We start from the raw sequence: 12,498 nt of genomic DNA on the forward strand, positions 1-12,498 counted from the left end.
AGAAAAAGTATCGGGCCAAGAACACTCCCTTAAGGGACTCCATATTCAATAGGTTTAGGTGTGGATGAATAGTTTTGAATCTTGACAGACTGAGTTATGTTTGTTATATAATCTTTAAACCATCCATGTCTGATACCCCGTATTCCATTTAGTAAAATATCATGTCTTACAGTATCAAATGCTTTGGAGAAGTCAATAAAAACGCTAAGTAGTGAAAGTAGAATATAATTCCTCGGTGAAGGTGTGGTGCCCCGCGAGCCGCGACACCACTCGTGTCATCATCATTATTTTCCGATGACAACAGCGGTATCGACCGCTAAAACACAACACGGACTCCAAGACATGATTGTCCCCACACACACTGTTCATTTACCAACCTATACACACTGTAATTGCCCATTAACGCACCTGCTTATCTCTCTAAGCCAAAACACAATCAACTGCGGCCAAAACATAAATCAACTGCGGCCAAAACGATCAACCGCGGAACAAAATGTTATGAAAACAAAGCTGCGTCACCGCGTGAATTAAGCATGTCGGTTAGGTAGATTATTGTATGAGCTCGGTGTGAGTTTGATGTATGACTCACACGCCTGACGTATTACCCTCGCGATGTCTGTATGTATGTCTGCCTATATAAGAAGCATTTATTCAGGCTTGACCTCAGATCAACCAGCACTCTGTTCGTTGCTGGACACTCAGTTGTCCTTCCCTAGACAACATGGGTAGAACATTCATCTTTGCTACTGTGAGTATGGAGTAATGTGGTACCATAGAGGAAAGCGTATCTAACATATCTATTGTGTTCTATTATCTTAGTTTTACTTAGGATTATATTTCTATGATACTTTATTGTGTGAGTTTTACTCAATATTATACCAGTGTTAACGTCAGTAACCAATAGTGAAAGAAAACCTGAAGACTCATTGAGTCTAGTAAGCCAGTCGCTGGTTTAAACAATATTTTTACCTCTGAAATATTAAGTAGTATTAAGGAATAATAAAATACATATAAGAAAGGCGACAACGTTTCATCACCCCATTTACGAACACCTTTAAATACTCTAAAGTACCAGAATTTTAAGTCAAGTGTCACGAATACAAACAGTGTGTCGTCCTGTGTGCCCGGATTACAGGTTACAACATTGGTGTCAGGTGGGGTGGTGAAACTTGTGGTGAAACTTGTGGTGAAACTTGTGGTGAAACTTGTGGTGAAACTTGCAATTTATATTGGTTTATATTGGTATTGTACTGGTGTATGTCCACATCCGAAAGCGAGGGAGAAGACAGTTATTCTTGGAATTACGGAATAAGACTTTAGAGTTAAAAATGCCAGACGAAGGCAAGAACCTCCCCCACCAAAGGAGATGGAAAATCGATCACCCTTGCCCATGATGATCTTGTCACGCTACTTAGCCGTCATACCTTGAATGATTTTAGTAGAGTGCAGGGACTTATATTTTTGTGGTGGAGAAGAAAAGTAGCAAAGCACCAAACCTCCCATGCCAAAAGCTAGCAAAGAAATGGATAGAGGATATTGAAAGCCGGACACAGGTAAATTGGGACACTACCGGAAAGATTGAGCTAGCCAAACAATATGCCCTGGGAGCAGCGCGCGATCATCTCCTCGGTTGTATCACTAGATGTGGACAGGATTGGGAAAAAGTAAAGGAAGACTTCCTACGTGTGTTTCCCACAGTAAGGACCTTTTCGGTCCTCCAGAAAGAATTGGGAGAGGCAAAACGACGGACAGGAGAAAACATCCGCACCTTCCTCATCCGCCTGGAGACATTGAGAGACGAGTTGATCTCTCTCAAGCCTGACAATGCCAGTTTGCTAACTGAGATAACCGCTTTACGGCTCAGAGAGGCTTTCCTCCGGCCCTCTTACTCATCCTAACGGAAGAAAAGGGGACCCACAGAAGGTATTAAAGAAAGGGTATGAGTATATTAAAGCTTATCCAGAGTCGAAGCTATCCGATGCCGATATCGTATAAGAAATAAAAGTGCTGAACGTCTGTTCCACCCAGGCATCCGGACCCAAACATGTCTCACAAGCCCGTCCTCCACGCCCTCCAGGCCAGGCTCGTTACCCGATCACCCATAGGGGCGGACGGCACGGCGCGCCACCTACACGCCCATATGGGAACGCGCCCACGCCACCTACATGTTATGCTTGTGGGTATGTAGGACACATGGCTCGCGATTGCACATATGGAAGGCAGTATAGGGGTGCCTACCACCCACCAACGGGCTCTCGGTACCCTCAGTACCAGCCCACTCGAAACAGGCGTCAGCCTGTCTCGCCTTGCGCTGCCTGGCGCCCGGAGTACACGGCCGGTCCCTCACCCCGTAGCTCCTGGGTCAACCCTGACCACTAGAAGACCAACAAAAAACACGACCCCAGAGTAGCGGCGGCAGTCCACGGCCCTACCAACGCCCTCACGTTGAGATTGTGCGTAGGCGCTAATGCACAAAGGAGATGGTTTACGCAATGCTAGACACAGGAGCAGGAGCGTCCTAATAGAAGAAGATTTATTTAGGAAGGTAGGCGGAAGATGATAGTTACAGAACCTCTCTCCATACAAGGGGTAGATCGGACTCCAACCTAATAAAGGAATAGCCGTATGATTAGTAGACTTTGGGCACGGAGAAATTATAGAAAAGTTTGTAGTAATATCACAAGGTATAGTGTTACCAACAGCAGTTTTGTTGGGCCTAGAATTTATGTGGAGACAAAATGTGGTAGCTGCACCGCTGGCCACACCTGGGCAGTTTAGTGTAATGGTGGGCGCCTACCCAGTGGAAGTACATTCCTGGCTGCGGACGATATGAGCCCGTACCCAGAAGATTGACTAACCGACCTTAAACCTACTTTAGACGAGATGGAGGAAGTACCAGTGAAAGCATACGCTATTAACGTGGCGTCCTTGCTACCAGGCACGGCAGGGTATGTCACTCTGGAGGCAGAGATTGGCAGAGCCCAGCAAGCCTTATTTCTCCCAAGGTCCAATGATATCCCTTCTTCATTTTATTTCCGGGTTAGTAACCTTAACTCCTAACGTCAAACAAACCAAAGGCAAATTCATCATTCCCTATGCTAACCCAACTGAAGAAACTATTGAGATGCCAACAGGTGAAGTGATGGGACACATTTATTCTTGTCACTCAGAATACTATCAATCATCGACTAATGAATGTGTAGTGGCTGTCACAAAAACAGCTACAAAGCCGCCTGTCACCCAGTCAAGTAAGCAGATGGTACTGATAAGCTTATAGACGAGCTATTTTTACCCTCACAACGGGAAAATTGCTGTCTGAAGGGCCTAACCCGCAAGTATCCTGATGTGTTTGCTCTAAAACACGAGCCACTCACTATTACCCCCTATTATATTCACACTTTAAGGCTAAAAAATGACAAGCCTATATATAAAAGCCATACCCAATACCAGTAAATATCATAAAGAAATAGAGATTCAGCTCAAGGACCTTGAGGCCCAGGGTATTATACGCCCTAGTGCGTCACCCTACAGCGCACCTCTAGTCCCTGTTGCTAAAAGGATGGTGGAGTCAGACTTTGTCTCGACTTCCGCGCTCTGAACGATGAATTGATTGATGACAAACATCCCTCCCTAACATTAACCTCATTTTGCAACAGTTAGGGAAAGTAAAGTATTCACCTCCTTGATTTGCGCCAGGGCTACCACCAAGTCCCATTGGCAGAGGAATCTAAACACTTGACAGCCTTCACGACACCTTATGGCCTCTATGAACTCACTACAGTCCCCTTTGGATTAAAAACAGCACCTGCAGCCTATCAACGGATCATGAATCAAGTTCTCATAGGTATGACAGGAAGATTTGTACTTGTATTACTTGTTGATTTGATTGTACTAGTGAAAGACATGGACCATCACCTAAAAATCCTCCATGCAGTCTTGGACAGACTGCAGAAGGCTCACCTGTCCTTAAGACTAGATAAGTGTTCCTTTTCCAAAGAGCAAGTAGATTATCTGGGTCACATTGTTAGTGCTTCTGGCTTAAAGCCTCAGCCCTCAAAGGTACAGGCGGTGCAACAACTCTACCCTCCGAAAACAGTCAAAGAACTTCAAGGTTTCCTGGGATTGGTTAACTTTTATAGGAAATTCATTAAAGACTTTGCCAAGATAGCATCCCCACTTAATAATTTACTCAAAGGGAGGAAAGTAACCAAGAATGATAAGACACATCTGGAGTGGAATGAAGAGGCATCGCATGCATTTAGCACTAAAGAACAGTCTAACGACTGACATTGTTTTAGCCTTTCCGGATTTCCGAAGCCCTTCAATCTCACCACAGATGCGTCAGATAAGGCAATAGGTGGTGTGTTGCAACAAAGGATGAAAATGGTAGTTTACGTCCCATAGCATATTTTAGTAGAACCCTGAATGGAGCAGAACGTAACTACTCAGCGGTAGAGAGAGAAGCTTTAGCAGTCATCTATGGCCTCAGTACTAATCGACCCCTTATCTTGGGTTATAGGATACACATCCTGTCGGACCATAGACCACTGACTTGGCTGTTAAAAAGCACAGTACCTAGCAGCAGGATTGCACGCTGGCAGACACTTCTAGGAGAATTTGACTTTAGTATTGATTATCTCCCAGGCTCCAGCAACATGGTAGCAGATTTTTTGTCAAGGATTAGGAATCAGGAGAGTGACGTGATAGAAGGCGAATTGATGCTCGAATTATGTCTGTCACCCTTACGGGTGGACAGGACACGTCTGTCGCCTCTCCGGAGGGACATGACAAACAGGATAAGTTTCTCCATTGAGTCTTGCTGGACTCATGGAGCACCAGGATCGCGATCCTGAACTGAGAGAATTGAAGCATGCTTTTGAACAGACCACCGGTGGTAACGTACATGAGAAAGATGAGAAAGGTTGCAGAGAGGAGCAATGTAACGTTAATGCAGCTAAGAGGCACTTCAAAAACTGACTCTTAGTGAAGTTTGTGTAGAGAACGGCATTCTCTACCGCGATGTTTGCGATGAATACAACAAGCAGAAAAGACTGGTTATCGTTCCACCAAGCTACATTCCTAACGCGTTAGTTTTGGCGCATTCCATGCTACCTGCAGGGCATGGAGGCACTAAGGTTACGTTGGCACGCTGTCGCAAGTTTGCGTACTGGCCGGGAATGAAGGCGGACGTGGAGCAATATGTCAGATCTTGTCCTGTCTGTTGTCGGTTTAAGAAGAGGGATCCCGCCAGCTCCACTTATGAGGTATCCAGAGGTTGGCCAACCGTTTGACAGAGTCCATATGGATATTGTCGGACCTTTGTCTGTTTCAGACGAAGGCTATAGGTATGTACTGACAGTGATAGACGTCCTGTCACGCTTCTTGGTAACAACCCCCCTTCGTACGAAGGCAGCCAAGGAAGTGGCAGCTGCGTTCTACAAGAACGTAGTCTGTGTACACAGCATCCCGCCGATTCTAGTCACGGATCAAGGAAAGGAGTTCGTCAACACTCTCTTACGAGAGTTGACTCAGTTGTTACAGATTGATCATCTAAGGACAACTCCTTATCACCCGTCTGCAAACGGTGTGATAGAAAGGCCTAATGGCACCTTAATAAATATCTTGAGAACTTTGTGCGAGGACAATCGCGGTATCTGGGACCAAATGCTTCCGGTTGCAACACACGCCTACAACACTGCCTACCATCGTGTTCTGAAAGATTCACCATTTTTCTTGCTTTTCTCTCGGGACCCAAATGTTCCTTTTGAAGTGCTTGAGAATAAACTCCAACCTTGTTATGATGTTGACAGCTATAAAGCATTTACTTCTAGTGTCGCGCAGCGGACCTATAAACTATGTCAGACCAATATAGATATAGGATGGCAGGAGTCAGAAAGAATGTTTAGGAAATCCAAACCCAAACAGGTGGTAGTAGGAGATCGGGTCTACTTAAGGCATGTATGTACAAAGGGCGAACCAAAGAAGCTCCAGCCCTTGTTCAATGGACCTTTAGGGTGCTAGAAAAATAAGCCCTGTAGTCTTACGACTGCGTCATGTTAGAGGTGGTAAGATCAAGACAGTTCACACAAATAATGTTCAGGTCGTTCACGAGGACTCTCTTGGCTTCCATGACTCTCCTAATGTCAGGCGTGCATACCCTCTCCCTGATCAAGTAGTAGAAGTGGACCCACTCCCATGACTTATTCCCCGAGGAGCCGCTGCCATTGTCCTTCCAGCTCCTTCCGAGCTCTCCTCACCGGCTCCTGTCTCCTCAGATGCTTCAGAGGTCCCCTCATTGGTTCCTCAGCTCCTTCAGAGCCCTGTGTCAGTCGCTCATTACGCTCCAATACGGTACCCCCTTCTCTCCCCAATGTGATGGACCGCCCTCTTGAGTATCGCCAACGACCAACGAACTGATGCCCCTATAATTACAGATCCTGGGTGTTGCCCTCTCCTTGTCTTCCCTTGATCCTCCTGGGAGCAACCCATTCGTCCCGGCCTCGTCTTCTCCCCAGTCTTTAAGATGCTGTTGACAGGACGGTACTATGTTGTCCCCGTCGTCATCAAGACGGACGACATCCAACGTCCTCTCATCAACGTGGCAAATCTAACAGCGGAAGTTTCATGGTCGATTGAACATATGAATCAATCGTTCCCTACTGTTGGTCTACTCAGGCGCACTCTAGACTCTTTTCACATTGAGTTTGAGAAGTTATTCAAAGATCTTAACAGCTTTCTGTCGGCTATGAGTGGTAGAGATGGAAGCCAGTTTCGGACTCGCCAGAAGCGAGGGGCCGTGAATTTCCTTGGCTCGGTAGCAAACCTCCTTTCGGTACGGCCACTCAGGCCCAAATAGATGTGATACACGGAAGCTCTCCCAGCTCTACACTCTGTCCACAGAAGAGAGACGTCAACTTAACCTCCATCAGGAAGTCCTCAACGCCACAGTTCGGGACCTCCGTCATGTTCATTCTGCCATCTCCGTCTAGAGTCCGCCTCGGCTTTGGCCTCAGCTATTATCCGTCAGTTCTCACTAAAACCTTGCAAATTGAAGGAAATGCGTATTTTGGAGACTATCAATCTCAGTCAGTTGGCACTTAGTGACCTAAATCATGATACTCTGAATCTCAAGCTTGGCCTTCAGCAGCTGTCCCAAACGCAGGTTTCCCCTCTCCTCCTTCCAAATGATGTACTATTTCGTGTGCTCAGCAATGCGTCACTACATTACCCAGGCTTACTTTTCCCTGCAGCACATGAATATTTAGTATTGTATATAGATGTCTCTAGGGTTATTTCTAACTGTACGCTTTCCTCAGGAACCTTCACTTCTACTTACAAATCCCCATGAAAGGATCCCTCTGACGTGTTCTATGTGTTTTTATTGGTCGCGTTTGCTTTTCCTGTTGTTGGCACGCATTATTTTGTGCACTCAGACTCGGTTTCCTCTTACCTTGCGGTTTCTGAAGACCGCACTCACTATATGCTCTTAGACTCCTTGGACCGCTGTACTAAACACCACCTGCTCTATGTATGTACCCCAGTCGCCCCTGTCTACTCGACTTCTGTCCGGCGCTGCGAGATCGCTCTTTCTCGATCGCCCAGCCGCCCTCTCGCTGTGTTCTAAGTCTCTCCTCAGAGTCTTCCCCCCGGTCTTCATCCCGTCTCCTGCGGGCTGGGTCTTCGCTACCGATACTCCCCAGGTGGTCACCATGGTCTGCCCGGACAGCCCGGTCTCCAAATACAAGCAGACCATCAACGGACGGGTCTCCTCAGCCTCGGTATGGGCTGTAGTGCCCACTCCGACGCCTTCAGCCTCCTGCCTCTGCTACTATGGACGGTGACGCCCTGCTGACGGTTCATCGCGCCCCTTCCACATCGGACGTGACGTGGTCTCATCGCTCCTGGCCAAGACTCCTTGGCCCCTTCCCTCCCGCCGCCGTCGCCCGGGTCGTCTCTGGCCCCCTGCTGGACCTCCTCCAGCACTTCACGCGCTCCAGGAATCCGTCTCCGGTCCCCGCCTTCGACCCCTTCCTCCCTTGGTGGGGTGGCTGCTCCTCCTCGGCGTCGTCTTCGTCGCCGGTGGGGTGGCCTTCTTCTGTCTCTTCAGGTCCCGTCTCGCAGGCCTCCTCCCCACGATCCCGCCATCCCCGTCTTGGCCTCCATGGTCGTCCGCCGGGCGGAACGCTTCGCCACGAGGACGTGGCGTGATTTTAACGGGGGTATGTGGTGCCCGCGAGCCGCGACACCACTCGTGTCATCATCATTATTTTCCGATGACAACAGCGGTATCGACCGCTAAACACAACACGGACTCCAAGACATGATTGTCCCCACACTGTTCATTTACCAACCTATACACAATTGCAATTGCCCATTAACGCACCCGCTTATCTCTAAGCCAAAACACAATCAACCGCGCCAAAAACACAATCAACCGCGGCCAAAACACGATCAACTGCGGAACAAAATGTTATGAAAACAAAGCTGCGTCACCGCGTGAATTAAGCATGTCGGTTAGGTAGATTATTGTATGAGCTCGGTGTGAGTTTGATGTATGACTCACACGCCTGACGTATTACCCTCGCGATGTCTGTATGTATGTCTGCCTATATAAAAGCATTTATTCAGGCTTGACCTCAGATCAACCAGCACTCTGTTCGTTGCTGGACACTCAGTTGTCCTTCCCTAGACAACATGGGTAGAACATTCATCTTTGCTACTGTGAGTATGGAGTAATGTGGTACCATAGAGGAAAGCGTATCTAACATATCTATTGTGTTCTATTATCTTAGTTTTACTTAGGATTATATTTCTATGATACTTTATTGTGTGAGTTTTTACTCAATATTATACCAGTGTTAACGTCAGTAACCAATAGTGAAAGAAAACCTGAAGACTCATTGAGTCTAGTAAGCCAGTCGCTGGTTTAAACAATATTTTTACCCTCTGTAATATTAAGTAGTATTAAGGTAGAATAAAATACATATAAGAAAGGCGACACCGTTTCATCACCCCATTTACGAACTCCTTTAAATACTCCTAAAGTACCAGAATTTTAAGTCAAGTGTCACTAATACAAACAGTGTGTCGTCTACCCTGTGTGCCCGGATTACGGGTTACAACAAAGGAACTCAAAGCGTTAAAGGTGCTCAGGCCTTGTCGGAAACCAAACTGTTCTGGGTTTAAAATGGATTTAGCTTCAAGAAATGATATCAAAAACTTTTTCATTATTTTCTCAAAAAATTTAGTGTAAATATTGAACAGATATATTGGTCTGTAATTCCCTTTAACATCTTTAGGACCTTTTTTGTTAATGGGTATAACAGTGGCATGTTTCAAGCAATGGCATTGGGCCGACCATCAGGCCCCACCGGGAAGATGCCTACCGGCGCAATAGGCAACAACGTAAAACAAAAACAAAAACAAACAAAAAAAATGTGGAAATTTACCATTGGCAATGGATTGGTTAAACAGTATAGCTAATGGTATGGCTATTTGATGCTTATTTATTTTAATGAGAGATATAGATATCTCATGTGTATTGTTTTTTTTTATTTTGCAAGGAGTTGATTATGTTAATTACATCTTGTGGGTAAATTGTTGGAACTGCCATAGATGTTGGGTAGTCACCTCCAAGAAACCTTAAAGGGTTCTCATTAGAAGGAGGAAGGATAAAGGGAAAAAGACGGTTAAGGAACAGAAGAGATAAAGAAGATGATGAATATAATTAGGTGCAGAAGGTATAGATAAAGAAGTAGGGAATAGGCAGAAGGAAATATGAAACAAAAAAAATATAAAAATGATAATAATAATAATAGTAATAATTATACTTTTCTTGGTTGTTGATATTTTAGGATGAAAGAGAGAGAGAGAGAGAGAGAGAGAGGGGTGGGTGGGGAGGGGGAAGGAGAGTGAGTAACAAGAAAGAGAGAGTAAACAAAAAGAAGAAAATACCATTACAGAAAGAAACAGGGATGGGTGGTGAAGGAAGTGTGGGTCATCTTCCCTCTCTTCCTCCTTTGCTTTTCCTCTTCCCTCCACCTTCCCCCCCACACACACACTTTCCTTTTGTCTCTTTCTTCAAATAGCTATCCTTTCCCCTTTATCCATTTTTTTATTTTATTCATCCCTGCTCTTGCCTTTTCATCATCTCCCTCTTTCCTTTTCTCAAATATTTCTCTGTATTAAAGTTTATCTTCTTCTTTTTTCCTTTTATATTAATTTATCTTCTCCGTTTTAGTATGTGCCTCTCTTTTCCATTTGCCTTCCTCTCTTCCCTTTCTCAAAAGAAAAAAACTTCTCTTCCTCACTTTCCCTACCCCATCCAACCCTCTATTCCTCCTCCCCTTGCTCCTCCTCCCCTCTTTATTCGTTTTCTACTCTCCCCTTCTCTACCGTTCCATATTCCCTTCCTTACTATATCCTTCCACCACTCCCTCTCCTTCCCTTCGCCCCGTCTCCGTACAGTCTACGGAAGCGGGCCGTCACATATCCTTTCCTCGTCCCAGCACCATTCTCTTGCACAAATCTCGGCTCATACACCTTCCCATTTTTCCCTTTCCTTTATACATTTCTTTTTTTTCCCTTCTAGTTCCTCTTAATTTTCTCCCACATCTCCTTCCAATATATTCCCCTATTTTTTTCTCTATTTTTTTTTTTATCAAGTTCATTTTCTTCTTATTTTCTTGTACTTTTCCTAGCTCGAGTTCTTTCTTCTCATATTTTCGCCTTCCATTTTTTCTCACGCAATTTCATTCCGTTTTTCCTTTTTTCTACATATGTTTCTCCACCTGTTTTAAATTCGTTTATTTCCCCCCCCCCCCCCCCCCCACACACACACAAACACAATCTACGGAAATGATTCATCACTTTTCACTTCCTTTTCCTTCCCTGTCTTCCTTCTCTTCCTCCAAATCGTCTTCTTAATATGACAACTTCCATTCATTCCTCACTCTCTCTCTTCCTCTCTTCCTCCGCTCTCAAAAATAACAGCCTTTCAACGTTCCTTTTCTTCTTTAACATTTTTTTCTTCCCCCTCTCTCCTCTGTTTCCTTCTCTAGTATATAAAAGACGCCCATATCGTCATTCCTTCTTTCCCTCATTCTCTTTTCTGTGTTTTCTCCTTTTACTCTCAGTTTCTCTTCCCAGCAAAAATAAGTCATGCTCACTCCATCTTTTGATCCTTAATTTTTCTCCTTTTTCCTCATTTTTTTTACATATCTTTTCTTTCACTGACAAGATGTTCCTTTTTTTCAGTTATATTTTTATTTTACTTTCTCCTCTTTGTTTCCTTCATGTCCCTCTATCTTTCTCAGACAAGCATAATGAAATACCCATTCAATCCTATTTGTCTTTCATTCTTCCCTTTTTTTCCTCTCTTTCTCTCTTCTTTTTCCTCATTTTCTTCTTCCCTCAAATACAACATGACAAACGACTCACTCATTCAATCTAACATTTTTTTTTCCATTTTTCTTCCCCTTTTCATCTATCACTTCACAGGCCTTTATTCTCACTCCCACTCTCCCACACATTTCCTCGCCCCTTTTTTATCTTCCTCTTCACGCCACACCTTATCTCCTCAATATCTCCCTCCATCTACTATATCCTCCATGGTCCTCTTCTTGTCAATCTCGCCACCTCCTCCTCCTCCTCCTCCCTTATCAGAGAGAGACTACGTAGGCAAAGCCACGTTGATCTAGGTCTTGAAGGAGGAACAGGAGGAGGAGGAGGAGAATGAGGAAAAGAGAATCAGCTCATCCACGAGGAAAATATGTGTAACTATGCGGAAAAGTAGGAAGGGGAGAGAAGGACGGGGATAAGAGGAAATGGGAAGAACGAGGGAGGAGAAAAAAATATAATAAAGGAAAGGAAAAAGAAATAATGTGTAAAAAGAGGAGAGAGAAAACTATAATAATATAAGCAGGAAGACAGGGATGGAGGGAAGCATACATGAAAGAAATAACGAAGGAACGAAAAGAAGAAAGGTAGATAAGGGTTGTGGTGATGGTGGCGGTAGTGATTGTGGTGGCGATGGTAGTTGCGTTGATGATATTGGTAGTGGTGGTGATGGTTCTGAGTGGTGATGATGGTGGTCGTGGTGGTGTAAGTGATGGTGGTGGCGGTGGTGGTGGTGGTGTTTATAGGAGTGGTGGTGGCTTCGGTGATGGTGTGGTGTGTTTTTCCTGAACAATTCGTTTGACATTTGTTTTCTTTGTTTTGGCTCGGAATGTTTCAGGTGTTTGCTTCCTCCTGTCGTGTTGATGTTGTTGCTGTTCTTCTTTTCTTTGTTGTCTTGTTGTTGTGGATCTTTTCTCCTCGTTTCTTTTCTTTTCCTCTCAGTTATTGATGTGGATTTTTTTTTTGTGTGTGTGTGTGTGTGTTTTGTCGTGTGTGTTTGTTTTCCCCATTAAATCGTTCACAGGTCTGGTTATCGTTGTTAATGCAGTGTTGATTTTGTTATTTCTGTTTTTGTCGCCCTTTATTTCCTTCTTTGTATTT

The sequence above is a fragment of the Eriocheir sinensis genome, chromosome 1, assembly GCF_024679095.1.
Source record: "Eriocheir sinensis breed Jianghai 21 chromosome 1, ASM2467909v1, whole genome shotgun sequence".
NCBI classification, from domain to species: Eukaryota; Metazoa; Arthropoda; class Malacostraca; order Decapoda; family Varunidae; genus Eriocheir; species Eriocheir sinensis.